The sequence below is a fragment of the Thalassophryne amazonica genome, chromosome 16 (assembly GCF_902500255.1).
Source record: "Thalassophryne amazonica chromosome 16, fThaAma1.1, whole genome shotgun sequence".
In the NCBI taxonomy this organism is placed as follows: domain Eukaryota; kingdom Metazoa; phylum Chordata; class Actinopteri; order Batrachoidiformes; family Batrachoididae; genus Thalassophryne; species Thalassophryne amazonica.
The window spans coordinates 71,658,237-71,664,651 of record NC_047118.1 but is presented as its reverse complement, the minus strand read 5'-3'; the positions used below and the strand labels follow the sequence as shown (position 1 = coordinate 71,664,651).

At 37.1% G+C, this 6,415-nt stretch overlaps 1 pseudogene; it reads right to left on the bottom strand.

Moving 5' to 3' along the window:
• Positions 1-5,381, bottom strand: part of LOC117528753 — a 49,040-nt pseudogene extending 43,659 nt beyond the window's left edge.
• Positions 5,382-6,415: the final 1,034 nt, after the last annotated feature.

Here is a 6,415-nt window from a genome sequence, read left to right as displayed (position 1 = left end):
GTTTAGGTTTTGGCATGATTTCTCTCTTGGATCGACCTGATCGGGTTTGTCCCCCTTTGGTCTGTGGATGTGTGTGTGTGAGTCCTCTCGATGTGTGTGGAAGGATGAATGGGTGTGTCCCGTCGCACCTGCCTTCCTGTCTTTATGTGTGCGTGTGCGCGCTCTGGACATGTGTGGATGGATGGATTGGGTGTGAGTCATGTAATGGGAATGCGTGGTTCCTCTGGCTCTCCTCTCACACTATACACATATGTCCTCTTAGTCCTTCAGTCTCTTCCGGGGTCTCTTTCCACATCCTGCATATGTGGGTTTCCCTATGTGTTATGTGTTTCTGTCTGTTGGCGTGTATGTGTGATGTGTCAGCAGGTGGTGCATGGATCGATGTTTCCTTCTCATCCTGATGTGTGGGTGTGAAGCGTTGCGTTTCCCTCGTGTTATCACCTGCTTGTGTCCGGGTTGAGCGGGCACAGTTGTGAGAGTTGGTTTTTGTTACCATTGTTTTGATGTTGAAAGATTTCTTTTCTGTTGGGATTTTTGGTCGCTCAGTTATTAATCCCTCTGTTGGTCCACCATTCCAGTTTGGAACATTAAACACCTTGTTTTTTCACTCAACCTTCCGGTGTCTGGCTACTCTGCGTTTTTGGGGGTCCTAACCGTCTTAGTGGACTAAACCATAACAAGTTCTGGATTTTTTTTCAATCACTGAAATGTTTCTTTTTTTATATATTCATATTTTCATGTCTGTGACCTCTTCCCCAGTTACAGGAACTCCAGTAAAAGGTGTTTAATTACTTGATATTTCAGTCAGTTTAAGGTGCAGCCTGTTATCTTCAGCAGTGCAGTGCTTCAATGTGTGACATGCATTTTCCGTCATCCATGGCAGTGTGCAAGATGAAATCTGTTAACATTGGCCGCTAAAATAAAATCAGCACCTAAGTGTAGCCGCTGTGTTTCAGGCCTTACGATCACTACAGCTCACAATGTCAGACTCTTAATGTCATCCTGTCCTCCTCCTTCATCTTTAAATAAACATTTCCTTCAGACTTTTCCATCTTTTTCAACAAACTCCACCACCACCTGCCCTTCAGCATTCCTCTGCTAGACGGTGCAGCTGCTCTAACATCCCACTTATAGGCATATGTGCTGATGACATTTATCGCCACCCTTGTAATTTCCATTATCACTGTCAGATATTTCCTAGCCTCTAACATAATCTTATATAAATACTCTTCCTTTAGAACTGCTCCTACACCATTTTCCTCTCATACCCAACAATGGTAGAAGCCGACCTGTTCCAGATCTTACTCCCCTTCCCCCTTACTCCACTTTGTCTCTTGTACACACAGCATGCCAATCTTTTCCTCTCCATCATATCAGCGAACATCACCTGTTACCAGCCATCATTAAAGCTCTGACTCTCACCTCTGCACTTTTAACCTTCCTCTCTCCCTTTCTCATCTCCATTGCATCCTTCACTAAGCGTTTTTTTTTTAAGCATGTTCTGTGTTGGAGTCAGTTCACTCACTGTTAAGATCAAGATACAGACCCAATTTATTTATTTATTTTTAGTATTATTGTCTGCTGCAGAACATATATGACTGGCATGTTTCATAAATATTAGTGTACTCTGACAACATGGTCAAATCAACTCAGTTTGGGTCTATGCACTGATGTGAAATCAGTTGTGTGTAAAATAAAAAACAAAAAAAAAATTCAAGAGCAAAAAACAGGACTCACCACTCAACTGTGCATTGATTCCTGAAAAAGAACAAACCTTTGTTATATACAAGAAGCATTTCTTTTAAGTACATTTTAAATTATTATAAGAAACATTTGGTGTCAAGAAATCAGGCTGTAGTTTCACTCTAGACAGTGATGTGGAAAAACCTGATTGTTCTTGCCACGAGTTTCCATTGTGACCTTTTGTGTGAAACTAGCATTAAGACATTTGGGCATCTCAGGCTTGCGGAAATTTTACAGTGCAACCCTTCAGTTTCTCATCTGATCAGAATCTCAATGTTGTCAATCAGGTTTTACCTCCTTTGTGAAGATGAAGCAGAGTGGAGCCTGTATTTCTATGAGATGTATCTTATTTCTGTTTGCTTCTTATATTTTCAGACAAGGTAACTGGTATACTATAGAACAAACAACGGTGATCATGACGACCACCATACATACATTCGCACTGAAGTTATAAATAAAGTTATATATATATAATATATATATATATATATGTTATAAAGTAATCAAGTAAAATCTACAACGAAAACTCATACCAAAATTCTGAAAAAGAAATGGAATCACTCAATTTGCTGTTATTTTTATGTTACCAGATGACAGATGTAAAGTGTTATTTGAAAGGACAATGTTCCAAAAATGTCACAAGATACGCCCCAGCTCAGACACAATGTTTTGGTAATGTTTTATACATGAGTTATATTTAGATTATGGTTATTAGAAATGTTTCTAGAACATTTTTCTAACATTAGTGCTTCATTTTATATATTGACAAGTCATGTTTATAGTTGAGGGAAATTTGACAAATATATTAATTCTAGTCTCACTGTCTTTCTTACTCCAAATTTCTTTCAATGACAAGACTATGACTTTAGGTAACCTATTTTGTGAATTGTTAAACATAGAATTAGTAGGTTGTGTTTATAGTCATAATATAATCATTGCTTTGCAATGCAATTTTAAAGTTGTGATAATTGCAGTTTAAAAGTTATAGCATCTATAGGAAAATGTCACTGAACAATAAGCTAAATCTATTATTTGATTATTTTAGATGATAATATAATATAATGCACTTTGTTTGTCATAGAAGTCAGAGAATGCCATTTTATAGACATAGAAATAAGCAGGAGTGGTGACCAAGTGGTTAGTGCTCTTGGTTCCCATTTCAAAACCCACCCCTGCCACATTTTCCACATAATGTGGAGTTGTGTCAGGAAGGGCGTCTGTTTTAAAACTTGTGCCAAATCAACATGCAGACCCACCTTGGATCTGCTGTGGTGACCCTGAGTGAAAATAAGGGAGCAGCCAAAGGGTCTTACTTTACTTTTATATAGTCCAAGCACAAAGGTTATTTGTCAAACATTCTGAGAACCAAAAAGAAACTTTCCTTACAAACATTCCCAGAATTTTTAGCCTAACGTTCTCAAAACATTTGTGCTGATGTTGCTATCAAACTTTTTTTTCTTCTTTTTGGTTCTGGGAACCAAAAAGAAATGTTACAGCTAATATTCTTATAATGTTATGGGAACTTTATTTTGTTAGCTGGGTAGTACAGCAGATAACAGAATATTTACAGAGGAATCTTGCAAATAGTGATAGAAGCACTAAATTCAGCACAAATATTGCTTAGACATTACTCTTTTGAAAAAGAAAAAAAAAACAACAAACGATTGGCCACTTGGATTTTCAATAGGCAGCCAACAAGGGGTCAAATGGTCAAATGAACCAAGTTAAAGTTGCTCTAATTTTGTTAATAAGTGATTGCAAATTTTTGGTTGAGTAATAGGGTTTACAAAGGGATAGTTTTGCACCATGTGTCAAGCTTAGTGATCACGTTATGGGATAAACACGTCACATGTCATAGAATCCAATGGACATCGACATTATTTGACCTTTACTTACCAAGCCTTCAACACATCAAAAACTATTCCATTTAATAATTCTATTAGCTTAACCAATAATTTGCACAACTGTTACCAAATTAGAGCAACTTTAACCCCTTAACGCCCATCGTCGCATATATGCTACAATCTCTGACTCAAATATGCAACTTACCAAATTGACCTGTATGCCTGTTGTCGCAAATTTGCAACATACCATCATTATTATTATAACGTTATAACATAAAGTCATTACCAGAATACCCAATATTACTATCTAGTTTTTGTGCAAAAGTGAAATTAATAACCTCGACATTATTTACCATCTACTTAAAGGCAAAAATACACACAAAACATTTTTTTTATATACAGCTATATAAATTTGGGCGTTAAGGGGTTAACTTTGACCCCTGTACAAACTGTAATTGTCCTTTGGCACCATTCTTGCTGTTTTTACCCCATAACTCCATAACATTCAGTTACAGATAGTCCAAACTATACCTTTTGGATCTTTGTGATAAGGCAAATAATGTGGTATTGGTTTCAATAAGATTGGAGCATCTTTTAATTTTGAACCCTGTGTAATTGTTCAATTGAGCTCCTAGCTGGCTGCCTATTGAAAATTCAAGTGGCCCAATCAGTTTTTTTTTTTTTCTTCAAACAGTAATGTCTAAGTAATATTTGTGGCAATTTGGTGTTCTATCCACATTTGCAGGATCGTTTCAGTTATCCGCTGCACTGCCAGTGTTGTGTGTGGCAATAACTGTGTTGTTTTTATGATGCTGAGATGGATCTTGCATTAACTATTGTTAAAATTTTGATTGAAAAACTAGACACTGGACAGGACTCTGGACATCCTTCTTATTTATGAAACACATTGGGGTATAATCTGGGCAGGTGGATTATTATCTGCTACAGCCCAAAATAGCCCAGAGTATTAACCAGCCTAGGCTGTTTTTCCACCCAACTGTATACTCTAGGCCAGACTATAACTGGGCATAGATGGACAAGGGGTTAATCTAGGCGGTTGCACTTCTATAATTTCTGAAATGTTGTTGACCAGATTGAACTTAAAAAAAAAAAAAGCATATGACCAATATTAATCATTAAAAATAAAATTGTGTCATTAGTGTTGATAAGACCATCTGAGTGTTTTATTACAACAGGAAGTCATGAGAGAAATCTTCAAACATGTTCCATATACGTCATGGTTCTTATGAAAACAGCACAACCTCTCAAAACTGACTGATCTGGATTTTCTTGTTGGATGACAAAGATTTTACATGGTGGTGTCACAGAAGGAAACATCTTACAGTTTTTAAAGATGAAATTTCATGTTTCCCACTGACAGGAAAACCTGAGTTTTACACAAGACTCACTAAACAGTAACATGTCTGTCTGTCTGTCCATCTGGATAGATAGATGGATAAGATTGAAATAGATTTTGTTGTTGATAAACAGTGTTTTCCTCTGTTATTTGATGAACAACAATGCGAATCTTGTATATGTCACAAGAAATGACAAGGTACTAAGTTCAATGGGTGTTTCACTGTATTCATTAAAAATGTCAAATGATTCAAAGGTTTAATCGGAGCACTCACCTGTAAAATCAGCTCCAGCAGTAAAATGCAAAACAAAGTTTTTTAACTTCATCGCATGGATCGTTGAGATTTGAATAAGCCGTCATGTGATGAGTGCTTGGAAGAGGAAGCTAGTCTTCACCCTGCACCTGTCAGTGAGACCTGTTTCTGCTGCCTACAACACCACCCACACACCCTTTTTTTAAATAAACATTTAGCTGTGAAGAGGGCTGACTTCGGACTTTCAACTGCCTCCCATTTGTGTTCATATATATATATATATATATATATATATATATATATATAGTAGTGTTCAGAATAATAGTAGTAATAATAGTAGTGCTATGTGACTAAAAAGATTAATCCAGGTTTTCAGTATATTTCTTATTGTTACATGGGAAACAAGGTACCAGTAGATTCAGTAGATTCTCACAAATCCAACAAGACCAAGCATTCATGATATGCACACTCTTAAGACTATGAAATTGGGCTATTAGTAAAAAAAAAGCAGAAAAGGGGGTGTTCACAATAATAGTAGTGTGGCATTCAGTCAGTGAGTTCGTCAATTTTGTGGAACAAACAGGTGTGAATCAGGTATCCCCTATTTAAGGATGAAGCCAGCACCTGTTGAACATGCTTTTGTCTTTGAAAGCCTGAGGAAAATGGGATGTTCAAGACATTGTTCAGAAGAACAGCGCAGTTTGATTAAAAAGTTGACTGGAGAGGGGAAAACCTATACACAGGTGCAAAAAGTATGGCTATTCATCTACAATGATCTCCAATGCTTTAAAATGGACAAAAAAAATGTGGAAGAAAATGGAAAACAACCATCAAAATGGATAGAAGAATAACCAGAATGGCAAAGGCTCACCCACTGATCAGCTCCAGGATGATCAAAGACAGTCTGGAGTTACCTGTAAGTGCTGTGTGACAGTTAGAAGACGCTGTGTGAAGCTAATTTATTTGCAAGAATCCCCCGCAAAGTCCCTAAGCTAATTTATGTGCAAAAGTCCCTCTGTTAAATGAAAGACATGTGCAGAAGAGGTTACAATTTGCCAAAGAACACATCAACTGGCCTAAAGAGAAATGGAGGAATATTTTGTGGACTGATGAGATTAAAATTGTTCTTTTTGGGTCCAAGGGCCGCAGACAGTTTGTGAGACGACCCCCAAACTCTGAATTCAAGCCACAGTTCACAGTGAAGACAGTGAAGCATGG